The sequence below is a fragment of the Rattus norvegicus genome, chromosome 13 (genome assembly GCF_021556685.1).
Source record: "Rattus norvegicus strain SHRSP/BbbUtx chromosome 13, alternate assembly SHRSP_T2T, whole genome shotgun sequence".
Lineage (NCBI taxonomy): Eukaryota > Metazoa > Chordata > Mammalia > Rodentia > Muridae > Rattus > Rattus norvegicus.
In genome coordinates this window covers 68,864,997-68,880,377 of record NC_141546.1, presented here as the reverse complement: position 1 = coordinate 68,880,377, position 15,381 = coordinate 68,864,997, and the positions used below count along the sequence as shown (strand labels likewise).

Genomic DNA, 15,381 nt, shown 5'->3' with positions numbered 1-15,381 from the left:
CTTATATTATGCAGCTTTTGTGCAGTGTGTGTAATGGTTGGGTGGGCGTGGCGGGTGCTGACTTGCCATAGCATGCATGTGACCATCAGAGGACAACGTAAAGTGCTGTCCTGCTACCATGTGAGTCCTAGGGATCAAACTCGGGTTATCAGGCCTGGTGGCAGCACCTTTATCACTAAGCCATGTCACCAGGACTATTTTCACACACACACACACACACACACACACACACACACACGCACGCACGCACGCACACACACACACACACACACACATCCCATTGTCCTGCCAGTTGAGTTGCTTCTCCTGGATCCTGTTTGATTCCTGCATTATCATCACATCTCTGATTTACAAACAAAAGACGTGCTTATCACTAGGCAATCTAGACTCAGTTTGCTTCAGTTTAACTCAACCAATGGATCAAACACCCACAATAGAGCTGTGAACAACGAATTCAACTAAGACCGACACAGGCAAAGTGTTTCCACAGTGCGCCTAACAGAACTGAGAACTCGGCACATGAGAGTTCAGGTTGAGAATGGCCTGTGGGAGTGGTTCCGGTTTCTTACTTGCAAATCCATCAGGGTGTCCTCATGCAGCAGGACTGTGACTTTCTAAGAATGGGAGAGTGTGTGCAGCACTCTTCAGAAGGATCCATTCTTACTCACCGTGAGGTCTGTCCTGATGGTGCCAGGGCTCGGCGTCTACAGAACAAGCTTGGAGGAAACACCAGTGTTGACAGGAACAAACGGTAAGCCTCACCTCCATACCCTTCATCCTACCACGGTATTGGCAGTGTGACCCAAGGGGTGATGTGTGTATTAGTTACTTTCTCTTGCTGTGATAAACCACGATATGACATGATAGAGAGAGCTCATTTTGGTTTCTAGGTCCAGAGGACTAGGAGGAGTTCAACACACCAGGCAGACACTGCAATGAGCAGCTGACGAATCAACAGGAGGAGGAGCCCGCAGAATTACATATTCAACAGTAAGTAGAGAACTGAAAGAAAGAGGACGCTATAATCTCTCAAAACCCACCCCCAGGGATGTACTTCCTAGAGCTCCCCAAACAGCACTTCCAACAAAGGATGAAGGGTTCAAATACCCATCCCTATAGGGGTCATTTCTCATTCTAGTCACCAGAACACAGGATGCAAGACAATGGCAGCACTGAGAGGTGGCTGCCTCTTGACAATGCACTTGGTGGTGAACCATGACCAACTTGGAAACTGACACAAATGCCCCTTTGCCAGGTAGAGGATCCCTGAGCCAGTGAGGTTGCAGGAAAGAGGAACACAGTACAGCCTATGGTGAGGGAAAAATCCTTTCCTCTTGGGCCTACAGTTCGGCACAGGGTTTCTTGCCAGAGTCTTGAGGGAGGACCTAGGTAGTAACAGCTGAGCTTATGCGAGGGTACAGCATGTCCTGTCTTGTGGATATAAACAGAAGCATTCACTTCTGCCAGCCGTACAGCTTTATAGGCCAACACCCAGGGTTATCACTCAAGCAAACAAGCCAGAGGCAAAAGCAGCTTACACATGAATCCATGAAAATCTCTCTCTCTCTCTCTCTCTCTCTCTCTCTCTCTCTCTCTCTCTCTCTCCACCCTCCTTCTTCCTCTCCCTCTCCCTCTCCCCCCCCCACCTCCCCACCCCCAAGGAAGACAGTTTGGTCTGGGTTGCTCTCTGGATTTCTCCTCTCCGATTTCTCTTTCTCTCACGCAATGTTCCCTGTCCAGGCGTTACATAACAGCCTGGGCTGCAGGGAACACCTATACAAGAGGCCATGACAGTTAGACAATGGGCAGGCAGTAGCTGCCCTGAGAAAATGGAGTCATTCATGGGCTGTGTGAGAGGCGGCTCTGTTCCCAACTTGGCTCCCTGGTAAATGAAGTGCACCGAGGACAAAGAGGGAAACTTTACACTCTAGCAATTTTCCCACAGTGGCAGGCTCACAGAAAAACAAGGCACTAGTTGGCTTAGAGGAGAAAAGGCAACCATATCCACAAACTTTGCTTTCTCCCCCAAGTTGTCCTCTTGTGCCAAAACCACAGACTAATCTCCCAGAGAGGGAGCGGCTAGGCAAGGCTGAACTTGATTGGGGCTCTGCCTCCTGCTGCTGTCTGTTTCCATCGCTGTAGGAAGGGCTTTTCTCTCTGAATCATCGTGTATTTGACCTTTGTATACCTCCCTGCTTTGATGGGAAAGGATGTTGTCAGTGGAGGTGATGGGTCTGAGAGAAATAATGATGTTTTCCCCCAATTCAGATGCCCCTCAGAACCCAGGAGCATCTTTCCACACACAGGGGCGAGAGAATCCGGAGAATGTGTAAATGCTCTCCTCTTCAGTCTCCACACTGATACAGCAGGTTTAGCGCTGCCCTCACTTACAAACTGCCTTGCTTGGCATCTAATCAAGCAGTTATAGATGTCTTATAGTGCACGTTTCGATTCAAACTAAACGGCATGCCAAGAAAAATCGTAAAATCATAACAAAGAATCTTCTATGCTAAAAGCGACACCCAGACACCAGCAATGGTTTATCTATTTAGGGAGATGCATAGCTCTTGTCCGCTGTATCTACAGGGAGGGACTTTTGAAGTCCACTCTAGAGCAAGTGTCCCCATGGCATTACTACCACTGAGGTTTCTACTGCAATCCTTAGGTACAGAATGGATCCTGATGTAGAGAAAGTTACAGTACAATGAAATATAAAGTTCCCTCCTCACCCATCCTGGAACCCTGTTTCCTACCCAGCACCAGGGCTACTCATGGGATAAGTAGGGTAGATAATCAGGTGACGTGCTTCCTGACGTGCTGGTGAGATGGCTGAGAGGAAAGAAGCACTCATCACACAAGTCTGGGGACCTGAGTTCTATCCAGAGAGCCTACATGATGGCTGAAGGAGAGACCCACTTCAGCAGTTGTCCTCTGACCTCCACACCATTGCACATGTTTTTCCCCCTACCACAATGTGCTCACACATTTGCTACACACACACACACACACACACACACACACACACACACACACACACACACACCGTAAATGATTTTGACTTTTAAAATCACGTCTTAAAGAATAAGAGCACGCTAGAGGACTCTAGTCAGAAAAACACAGGTACATGCTTCATCTGACCCCTATATTCTCAAGACTGAAGCCAGCCAGCACTTCTCTCAGGAAGTCTTCCTTTGGTTAGCCCAAGGATCACTGTCTCCTTCACTCCATGGTGAATGTTGTGGGTGTCCAAGTGTAGCAGAGTTTCCATTTGGATGAGGGTGCAGAGACAGACCTGATTTGAGAGTGCAACCTCACATAGGACAAGCCAATCCTCAGGGCCTGAAGCAAACAGCGCCAGTAGATGCTTGGTGCTGAAGGAAACAGTGGATTGAAACACTAGAATCCAACTCATGGGCTTAGTACCTCAAAGAAGGTACCTGACTGGTGTTGCCTTGACTGACTGGGGTTGCCTTGACTTTATTCAATGTAATGATCATCGGTTTTAGGGTGGTGAGAAGTAGCAGGTAGGTGAGGCACCATCCTAGGAGAGGTGAAGGAAGCAGGCTGCAAGGGATCTTCCCACTAGAATAGTCTCAGTCCAGAGAACCTGAGTATACCACAGAGCATGCTTATGGGACAAGGTCAAGTGACAGGATTTTATTATCATTATTTTTACCATTTATTCGCATTGGTTTGTGAAGACTGTGAGGTAGCTCAACATCACTTCACTGATCCCCAGAAACAACCACCCAAACTAATTCATGTCACCAGCCAATCCAACACTGGCTTTAAGGATGCTCTTTAAAGAGAAGCCTTTAGCATTCCTCATCCTGCTTCAGATTTAAGAATGTAACCTTTACCAAAGTCATATAGTTCCCCAACTGCTTCCACTTCAGGGTTTGAGTGAAGAACCAAAAGCCTCTGGGCCTGGCATGATGGTACAGGCCTATAATCCCAGCACATAAGAGGCAGGAGATCGAAAGTTGGAAAACAGCTAGAGCCCTATCGGGAGTTCAAGGCCAGCATGGGCTGCATGGGGAATCATTATCTCAAAACACAAGACAAAAAGGCTCTTGGACTTGTAAGTGGTCAGACATGAAGGCTTTCTGCACCCTCATCCAAATGGAAACTCTGCTACACTTGAACATTCACCGCAGAGTGAAGGAGACCGTGATCCTTGGGCTATCCAGGAGAAGACTTTTTGAGGGAAGTGCTGGCTGGCTTCAGTCTTGAGAATATAGTGGTCAGATGGAACTGAAGGAATGGCGCATGAGAGGTGTGGCCAAGCAGGATCACCTGCATGTCTGATTATCGAGCTAGGTCAACACACATGCAATATTAGTATGTGTGCTGAAATGGGAAGAGGGGTGGGAGGCAGGCAGTAACGTGACTCTCCACGTTAATCATGAAATACCGTTTTTTCCCCTCAGTGGAGATATCTGTGGCTCAAAACACTCACCATCATTTTAATCCTTCAAGCAGAATGGTAAAGCAGAAAAGACCTGTGAGTAATTCCTCCCAGGTTTTTACGTCAGTAGACTATAATTGCCTTGTTTTTCTAATTTGAAGAGAATTCTTCAAGCAATTAAGGGTATGCTTAGGCAACTATTCTTCTTCTCCCTGCTGACCTTTGAAACATATTTGTTGAAAAAGCTATTTCTCACTAAATTGATCTAGACACTTATTGACTAGCCCGTTGAGCCTGGTTGCTTCTCTGAAGGGCCTCAGCTCCCGAGCTCATGGTAGCCAACGTACCTGCATTCTCGCTTGTATGCTTGGAACTGTCTAAGGCGCTTCCTCATTGAAAGTCAATGAAGAAGGTGCTATTAGCGTCCCTGTTTTATAGATGGAAAAAAAATGGCCTTAAAAATGTAACAGCTTAAAATGTCAGGACTAGGCTCCAAATGAATGAAATGATCCTTAAATCTCTATTTCACACCATTATTGTTATAAAATATTTCTGAGGTAAAGTTGTACAAGAGTTGCTTTTACTATGAACCATTCAGATTTTAGACCAGAAAATATTTAATGTTTTCTTCTTGCAGGAGATACCCAAGAAAATAGACAGCCATAAGTGTTCCAAAGGGGAGAGCTAAACTCAGCAAAGGTTTCCTATCTGCCAGGTGGAATCCCGATCCATGATTGCTCTGAGAAATTAGGGTGCCTGGATGGGACTCAGTAATAGGACACTTGCCTAGCATGTGAAAGGCCCTGGGTTTGATACCCAAGACCACTGGCCAAAAAGGCTATTGGAATTTTAATTTTAATTCTAATCCTAATTATCCATGTTGACTTGTTAATTTAATTCTAATAAATGTACCGCATCCAACTAAGATGTTACAGACATGGAATGCTATCTTTGTCATCTTTTATGGACATCTAAGGATGTTATGAAGAAATAAATTTATTAAACATTGTTCCTTCAGGGCCAAATAAGTATCCGTGGATTCTTAGACCCTTCCAGAGATAACTGATCAACAGTACATAATATGGTTTAGAGTTAACTGAGCAGCAACAGTTAATGATTCAATACATAAGTCCCCAAATTGTATAGTAGAATGTTTATGGACCTCTAAATTGGGAGAGAGACTAATGATTCTTTGTGCTTATGTCTTTATTTAATGTCCAACTTTCAAGAGTGAATTGTAATCTTAATGCCTGGAGTTGAGGAAGGGGTTCCTAGAAGGCTGATGTCATAAATTCAGGCTAATAGTTGGCCAGTCTATTTGCACCACTGATTCTCGGGCACACATAAGTATTCTACTGTGCTAAGAGCTTCCTATCCTACCTGTTCCACAATGAGGATAGGGAGACATGGTCAATGCAGCCTCCACATTTGAACGGTGCAGCTTTTCCTAGTTATCTGTCTGGTCTAGCTTCCTTTTAGTCTCATTTCTTTAAGTAAAATTACACCACTTCATTTCATTCTCTGCCCCTCTCTAGGAGGAGTTCTAGGGGTCCTTGTTGGAGGCTTACAGCAAGGCAGGAGGCTAGCACCCCTCCAGCGGCAAAGAGAAAGGAACTCAAAACTTCTCAGTCTCCTGGTCCTATCCAGAAAACATAGGTCTTGTCTTCCAAATGTTAGTGTGGAATCACAAATAACTATGAAGGAATTACCATCCGGGAAGCCAGCAGGGGCTGCACAAGCTCACCACAGAGGCCTCTTGTCTTCTAAGAGGTAGTTACCTCTCCAAACCAGAGGTCAAGGCAGAATAAGAAAGCCCAAACTCTACTGCATTCAGAACCACCCTTTACAGCTGCAGACCATCTTGAGGTCCAGTGGGAACAAGTGGGAACGGTTTCCTTGAGAAGGACATCAGAATCTGAGGTGGGGGTCTCCAATTTAGAAGCAGCTATGGGAGAGCAGTTCCTCCACAGCCTCAGAATGCACCATACAGTATTTGAATAAAGTCGTCCTCAGGCAACAGACAAGTTGGTCTCTCAGTGCCGGGTCGATTACAGGGTGCTACCATAAACATCTGCCCTTATGTGGACTGAGGGAGCTGGTAGGCCTTCTATAGGACCTAGAAAAGACAATTTCTTCTTTCTGTTTTTTTTTGGGGGGGGGGGTTTCTTTTCTTTTCTTTTTTCGGAGCTGGGGACCGAACCCAGGGCCTTGTGCTTGCTAGGCAAGCACTCTACCACTGAGCTAAATCCACAACCCCTCTTCTTTCTGTTTTAGCATGTTCAAAATGGCTCTCCTTAGGACATGATCTTTCAGGCCATCTTCCTAGGAGTGGGGTTTTGGGTTAGTCATTAGATCTGGCATCCTGGCCATCCATGGAGAATGGGAGTGAACTGAATAGCTGTGCAGGTATCCTGGTCTGTGAGGGCTTCCTCCCACCCCTTCCTGTATTAATGAGAAAGGTGAGGGCCAGGAGCAAAGACTGAGTCCTTCCTAATAGAGTGTTCTCAGCAGCGGCGGCTCTCCTACTCACCCTTTCCAGGACGGAACAGATGAAGGTGGCGGTCAGAACGGGACCCTTAGAGCCTGTGCGTTATAAAGTGATGTATAGAAAACAAAGGAGATCAGGATAGTCCATTTATGCAGCCATGTTCAAACTATAGCACAAGGTCTTATGGCCTGCCATACAAGTGAAGTCCAACTCCAAAATCCAAGTCCCAAGATTCGAGCCCTGACTCTGGTGTACCACCAGCTACGGTTGCAAAAAGGAGGGTAATGGAAACCCATGTCCATGAGGTTTGAATGTCTAAGTCCTGCATGGACACCATCAATGCTGGGCCTGGGAGCTCACTTCGGATGCAATGGTTATGCTTCTGCAAATGCTGAACACAAAGGCTGAGAGGGTGGCTTAGCACTTGTAAATCGTGCTATGCAAGCATGAGGATTGGAGCTTGGATTCCCAGAACCCACATAACTCCTGGGCGATGGTGGCAGTCCTCCTGTTGTGATTCCAGTGATCGGAATCTGGAGACAGGAGTTCTCTGGAGCAAAGTGACGAGCCAGAGTAGCTGTATGTGTGAGTTCTGGGTGCAACAGAAAGACTTTGTCTCAATGTATAGAGAAGAGAGAGCTAGAGAAAGGGCCATCAACCTCGGGAGGCCACATAGGCGCAAAAACAAGTACACACTCGCATACATGAATACATACACTTGAACGTGGGCACAGCTGTTACGTCAGTTTGAATTTTCCAGTGTGCCTACTGCAGAAATCTGCAGAATTCCTAGCATTAAAATGCAGAGGAAGGAAAAAAAAAAAAAAAACCGAAGCGCTGAGCAGCCAGCACATTTAACCAAGTCATGGACATGCTGGAAGAAAAGCTCTTTGGCATCCATTAGGTGCCTTGGACCCTGGGGCATATCTAGGATCGCTAGAGAACAATAGGTTTTGGTTATCAGAGCAGCTCACTCAGCCCCATTCCAGCCAGGAGGTCATCTGGGGGCTCCAGGAGTTCAGCTCTAGTGTCTAAACAGCCAGAGTGAATTATTCACTTAGGAGGCTGAAAAACAACCCCTGGATTGTGAAATGGAGCTTTCCGAAGTAAAATGTCTTAGTCACTTGGAATCTGACCAAAGTCAACTCTTGGCCCTGACCCACCCATACGTCTGTGCTGGAAGGGAGAAGAGACCGGGAAACCCCAAAACAAATATAAAAGCGGCTAGTCAGCGCAGGATGGGCAAGGTTCTCCAGGGGCAGGTGCACTCCAGGTGAGGCAGGCAGGGATCCTGGAAGCTTCACTTCGAGCAGGTCACAGAAGGGCTGTCAACGGCATTGTTTGGTTCCAGGCCTGAACGGGTCTGTGGCTTACATAACATCTTGGCAGGCAGATGCAGCCAGGCGGAAGCACACGGTTTTCCAGCAGCCCGTAATCATCTTTGATTCTCTGTCTGTTCAGCAACTCTCAGGCGCTGGGGGAGGCAGCTGTGCGGAATGGGTAGGGCAGGATTCCAGCACAGTACAGTCTTCTGTCTCCTTCAGCGGAACAAACAGCCAGGGAACCATCAACTGCCACACACTGGGACTGGGGCAGGCTGGGGACGGAGCTGTTCTGAAGCCTGGTCCAGGCTTGAGGGCAGAGATTATCCAGCAGCTGAGCACCAGAGCTGTCAGAAGTGTGTGTGTGTGTGTGTGTGTGTGTGTGTGTGTGTGTGTGTGTGTGTGTGTGTGTGTTGGGGGAGGGGGTGCCCTGACACCTGACACTATTCGCCACCTTGACTCATTTGTGGGAACAGTGGTGTTCCTTCCCCCCTTTTAAACACAGAGATGTCAGAATTCAGTGTCGTGTCCATCACAAAAGGTAGTTGGGTCAGGGCTCCATGTCTTAGTAAATAATGATTCCCTCCCTACATGCCTTCTCCTCTATATGGGTATCAAGCCCATCATGCTGGGTCCTGGGCATGTGGGGGTTGGGAGGAGAAGAACTTTAGATGTCACTTGCTGAAAACACAAATTTGCACTTTTTTTTTTAAAATCCTAACTTGATTCTCATTGACTAGCAGCAGCTGGTGTTCCTATAAAATGACTCCTACTCCCCACTGGCTGTAGATCTCACACTCCCTGCTGTCTTCCACCTCAAAATCTCCTCAGGCACTCACTCCACTTGCCTGGTTCTTGCGTGCTTAGGATGAACTCTCCACTCCATCTAAGCTATTGTTTCCTTCTGGGAATGACCCACTTACCTTGGTGAGGCAGCAGAGTGTAGGTAGTACTTATGAAAAAGAAATACGACGGAGATAGTTTCTATCCACAGAGACTGAAAGGTCTTTGGATGGAGGCTCCAGTCCTTTATTCCTTCAACAGTTTCCCTCAGAAGTCTCACCTTAGAGGTCAAACTAGTGCGTGATTTTATTGGGAATACAGCCCTGGTCATAGGCCTCTCCAGTACCTGGTACTGAGCGCTTATGTTTTACATGTGTTAAGATTAATGAATAATTGTGCGCACGAACTGTTGATCTTGGCAGCGAGGTGCAATTACCAAATACGCCCACACCCTCATCTATTTACTGACTGGACACACTTTGTTATGCAAGTGATTTATGTGACCTTGTATGGTGGTGTGCTCAGATGTTCCTGAATGTTCTGATTCCTTCTAACCCCTAGCCCGCATCTCAGGCCTCAACCCCTTGACGATGCCATGCTGCACAGTTGATCTCTCAGTATTTACCTCATTCCTTGGACCTCTGTGTCCTTGTTGGCTCTGCCATACCTTTGACCTTGTCCCTTCACTTTGCTACATTCCCATTCTCCTCGCCTGCCCCCACCAGCTCCTAGCGCCTTCCCAGCAGCCTCCCTGGTCTTGCTGGGAGTAACCCAGCCCTCACTCCTCTGTTCTCATGTTTTTATGTGAACCTTTTATTTGTCCTCACCGCAATGCTCATGTCCCTGGAGGCGGGGACTGGACTTTCGTTTCTGTGTCCTCCTTACCCCCTCCTTAAATCAAAATCCAGTTACCACAGGGTAGCCACAGTCTCTAGAAGTTCATGGTTCGATCCGTTGTACCAAATAACCACCAACACTGTGCCACGACACCTGTTGACAGACCACAAAGTTCACCATGTGGACCGGACAGAAGAGAACTAGGATAGAAACCTCAAGAACCATGGGGAACCCAAGGCAGGGAGTGACATGAAAAAAGTCCACGTCAATGCTTGTGGCTAAGAAAGGTGGCCACTTAATTCTACATGTGTCACCTGCTCTTACATGCAGGAGCCGCCAGTGGCTCTATGTCCTTTGCAAGACGCGCTGGCTGGTTTTTGTCAACTTGACGTAAATCTAGACATCTCTGGGAAGAGGGAATCTTAATTGAGAACATGTTTCCATTCGAGTCACCTGTTGGGTACTGAGGGAGGGCCTAACCCATTGTGGGTGGCACCACCCCTGAGCAGGTGGTGATGCTGGATGGCATAAAAAAGCAGGCTGAGCAAGCCAAGAGAAGCAAGTCAGTAAACAGCACTCCTCCGAGGCACTCCCCACTTCCTACCTCCAGGTTTCTGCCCTGAACTCCTGACATGGCTTCCCTCAGTGATAGATTTACAAACCACAATGTGAAATGAAATGTTTCCTCCCAAAGTTGCTTTGCTCATGCATTTTATCGCAGCAATAGAGACTCTAAGAGACAAAGTAAAGACCAGATGCCTTGCAGCGGCCTTTCAGGTCCTCTGTGATCCAGGTCTTGCCTCCAAGGTGCCTTCCCGATGCCTGGCTGATGTTCTATTCATGGGCACCCACTTCATCTCCAGATGAATCATCCTCGATTTCCTGGGATGTTTCTTTCTCTGGGATGTCCAGTGTCCTGTAGACCCCTCCAAGACTGACAGAGGCTCTTCAGGAGTGCAGTGGCTTCCTATTCTGAGCACTCACCACTGCTCTTCAACACTGGCTGCCCATATAGACTGTGAGCTTCCCCCATACAAAGACTGGCTCTCTACTCTAGCAAAACACAAGGAAACAATCACATATCCAATAAACATCACACATTTAAAAAATGTTCCAGAACTACTGTTGTAATCAAGAAAGTCTTTGTTTAAGAAGTGAGAAAATCCTGGAAATGAATTTTACAACACTTGAGTGAAGAAAAGCTGAATTCAAAGTGAATTTAAACTAAAATAATATGCAGGGACTTATCTCAAAGGAGTTACTGATAGTTTGATCAAATTCTCTCTCTCTCTTTCTCTCTCTCTCTCTCTCTCTCTCTCTCTCTCTCTCTCTGTGGGGGGTCTGTCTGTCTGTCTGTGTGGTAAGGAGGGAGTCATGGAGTGTGTGTGTCAAAGCATGTATGCAATCACAGGACAACTTTGCAGAGTTGATTCTCTACTTTTACAGAGATTAAACTCAGGTAGGCAGACTTCACTGTAAGCACCTTTACCCTCTGAGCCATCTCACCAGCACAATTTGACCTATTCTTATAATGTTACTTATTTACTGTATTCCAATGATTTCACCTTTAACTGTTTACTCAAGAATGTTCTCATAGGCTTCATTTACAACAGCCATGATTTGGAAATAGCCAAATGCCAATCAAGAGCATAATGGATAAGTAAACTGTGGAATATTACATGCATGAAATACTATTCAGCGATGAAAAGGAAAAGCTAATAATATATGCATTGGGCTTTAAATGCTAAAAAGTACACTCTATGCTATTTTGTTTATAGGAGTCCAGTACAAGTATTTAGGGGATGGCAGTCAAAGTGACAGTTGTCAACTGACTGCAAGGGGTCATGGGGAACTTTCTGATCATAGGAGTTACCTCTATCATACACAGATGTTGTTTACACGGAATCCTAAACTTATTTGAATCTTTCAAATTAGTCAACTATGGTCTGTGCACTTCCATAAAAGGAAACACTAACATTTTTAGAGGTTTTTCTTATTATTTTTTATGTCCCGGGACTCACTTGAATTGTAATGCCAAAATAAAAAGCATCTACGAAAAACCTATAGCCAATATCATAATAGATGATTAAAAATGAAAACTTTTTCCCTGTGGTCAATGACAAGGCAAGAACCCTCATCCTGTTCATTCAGACGCCTACACCACAGTCAGCAGAACAGTGAAAGTCCCACAGACCAGCTAGACAGGGAAAACAGAAGTAAGCGTCTAGACAACACTATTGTCTACACGGAAACTCAAAAGATTTGACCCAAACTCTATTAAACACCAATAAGTGGAGTTAATAAAGCTGCGAGATAGAGTTCTATAAATTTCTATACGTGAATATTTCTGGGTGGAGGAAAAACGGAATCAAGAAATCAACCCTGTATATAATCACACACATGAAAGATGCTGCTTCAGAAGCTGAAGACGGCACGCACAAATGGAGCACAGTGTGGACGGATCGCACTGTTATAAAACCCATCTCCCTCCAGGCAATAACCAGGTAGTGGGTCTCTATGCCGATGACAGTTCCTACAGGAAGAGGAAGTTGAGAACAGCTTTCAAATTCTCGTGGAACCACAAGATCTGAAACAGCCAAGTTAAGTGTGAAAGAGGAACACATACTTGGAGGCACAAACTTCCTGCTTTAAGATGGTGTTTTGTGAACGTGGTAACAAAAGGCTTGGTGCTGGCTTTATAGTAGGTACAGAGGCCCATGGAGCAGACGTAACCTACGTATGCCAACTAAGGCACAAAGAGGCAAGGTAGAAAGGACAATTACTTTTATTCATGGTGTTGAAAAAACTAGATTTCTATATATAAAAAAAAAACAACAAAATTAGACCTTTTACCACACACAAAACCAACTCAAATGGGTCACAGAGCTAACCATAAGAGTTAAGAATATTGGGGGAAAGTTCCTTGAGGCCGGGCTTGGCAATGATATTTTGGATATCTCGTCAAAACTTGAGGCCATAAAAGCAAAAATAAACAAATGGAACTATACCAAACTTAAAATAGTCTACACAGAAAGGGAAGCAACTAAATGAAAATCATTTCCTCTGAAGAATAGGAAAAAAAATTTGCACAACAACCTATATATCCTATAAGGGATTAACAACCAACATGTATTAAGAAATCAGACAAAAGGAATTCAATAGCAGAAAAATAACTTGACTTAAAAATGGACGAAGGTTTTGAGCAGAAATTTTGCTGGAGAAAGCGTTCAAATGGACACAACATATGTGAGATCGTGCTTAGCTTCCCTCCTCATTAGGGAAATGCAAATGAGACCGAGCTATTCATTAGATGAAGTGTTACAAACAGTGACAAGCTGGGGAGGGGGTGTGGGAAGGAGACTTCCTCTGCACTGTTGACGGGAGGCAGACAGCATAACGAGAAGGTATGGAGGTCCCTAAACAAATTAAAATGGAATAGAGACCTACTACAGCACACATCAATCTCTCTCATGAGTGTATAGATGTGCACACAGGCGCGCGCGCGCGCACGCACACACACACACACACACACACACACACACACACACGTACACACGTACACACCTCTAGATAATTATCTAGGTGAGCTTAGCTTCTTGTATCTCATTTTCATGTGTACATCACAAAAGGGACAAGCTATGCTTGTTTTCACTGAAGTTTCTGACCTGCTTCAAGGACTTGTCGATGCCAGGACTGAACGAGTGCTCAAAGCAGTTAGCCAGGTGATTTGGACTGTGCTGGGATTTGAGTCGCGGTTCTTTGAAACATTCCAACAATATTTGCCCAGCCTGGTGATAAGCAGATGCTTGGCAAACAGAACAGAACTCATTATCTCAGAATCCAGTCACCAGGCACTGCGGAACGGCGAGCTCTGAAGGAGTCCCCCCACCCCAGGGCAGCTTTGTGCTGGAAAGGAACTGTTGACCCCAGGTCAAAGGGTGGAGAGCCCTGAAGATGGAGGAGAGGGAGAGCTGAGCACATCTGTCCTTTCTCGCTTGTAGCCAAATTTACCAGTCTAACCCAGACTCGATTTGTGGAAGAGAGTGGCTATAGGAAAACCAAAATTGTTCCAAAGAAGCTCAAAAGACCTACTGTGGAAATGGCCTATTTTTAAATAAGCTTTCTTTCTTTTCTTTTCTTTTTTTTTTTATGATTTGATACATGCAGTCTGACCCCCACCCCAGACTGTTTTTCTACAAGTCCTGTCAGCAGCCATTCTTCCTTACACATCTTTCCCCCATATTCTTTATTGTTTGGGTCCCACAAAGTTTAACCAAGTCGTCTTAGCTTATAACTAAAGCCTGGTGGGCTTACCACTGGATACACAACTATGTACTACCATCCCCCTCCCCCCACGTCTGTCAGTCGCTAATAGACCAGCAGGAAGTGGTAGGCTCTGAGAGCCCCCTTTCCATCGACGGCTGACTATTGGGAAGACCCCGCACCAGTAAGTCCACACAACTTCTGTGGAGTCCTGGTTGCCATGGCTGTGCTGCTCTTAGAAGATGGCCTTTGGTCCCCCTTCTTCCTGTCTTCCAGTACTTGTATCCTTTCTACCTTTCTTCTATGATGTTCCCTGGCTTACAGAAAATGGTAGAGTTGTCTTATTTGGGGCTTAGCCTCAGCTGTCCTTTATCCCCAGAATGGGTTTTTGCATTTGCCTTCATGCGCTGGATGGAGTGGGTTTTCTGATTAAGGCTGAGGATAGCCTTTCTCCGTGGCTGTGAACATGTTTAGAAGACTTTGATGTGTCACTTCAGGTAAACATAGGTGTGTCTGCCCCACATCCCAAGTCTGCTTTAGTCATGACTTGTGGAGCAGATTTACAGTAGTAGGCATGGATTCCCTCTTATAGAGCAGGTCTTGAACCCACTCTATGAGTGATTGGTTTTCCCTGTTATATCTGTGCCACTATTGTGCCTGTGGATACTTCTTGTCAGGCAGGTGGGCATTGTAGTTTATAGATGTCACAGCTTAATAGGGCTACAGATGGCTTCACCCAGCCTTGCTAGCCCTCTGGCAGCCTGTATACCACCATCTAGCACTATGAACGCTAGCAAACAGGGCCAAGATGCTTCTAGCTCAGGTCTAATTCAGTTTCACTGTATCCACATGGTATCATCTGAAATAGGGCCTTATCAACTACTTCTGGTGGGTAACCAAGAGGGATAGTGAAAGTCTATATTATTTAGGGCCCTTTGAGGCCTCCCTGACTAACAGCTTCTATGGAGTTAACCCATTTCTGGCATGGGAGGTTAATTCTTTCAAATTAGAATGATTAAACTAATTTCATATTTGATTAGTTGTTTGGTTAGATGCTTCATATAGGAAATCTGGATATATATATATATGTGTGTGTGTGTGTGTGTGTGTGTGTGTGTGTGTGTGTGTGTGTATAATCATCGTCCATATTCATGTTCTTTCAGTAAATAGCCATTGCTAACATATTTTAAAAGCTTTGAAAAATGTGGGCTCAACAACCTGTGTCACTTAGGGAAGCTGGGCTCAACATTTGTGTACCAAGGAATAGTACAGAAATCAAT

The 15,381-nt window shown here is 45.5% G+C and overlaps 2 long non-coding RNA genes across 2 annotated transcripts in view; one reads left to right on the top strand and one right to left on the bottom strand.

Annotated features, from left to right (window-relative positions):
• The first annotated feature begins 252 nt into the window (after positions 1-252).
• Positions 253-15,381, top strand: part of LOC148001692 (uncharacterized) — a 70,945-nt gene continuing 55,816 nt past the window's right edge. The window contains exons 1-2 of the long non-coding RNA XR_015636033.1: positions 253-751; positions 891-990. This is a non-coding gene — a long non-coding RNA (uncharacterized LOC148001692). The remainder of the gene's footprint in view (positions 752-890; positions 991-15,381) is intronic.
• LOC148001694 (uncharacterized) lies at positions 7,585-9,282 on the bottom strand. The gene is made up of 2 exons (XR_015636034.1): positions 9,142-9,282; positions 7,585-8,434 (listed from the first exon to the last, which is right to left on the bottom strand). It is a non-coding gene; the product is annotated as an uncharacterized LOC148001694 (long non-coding RNA).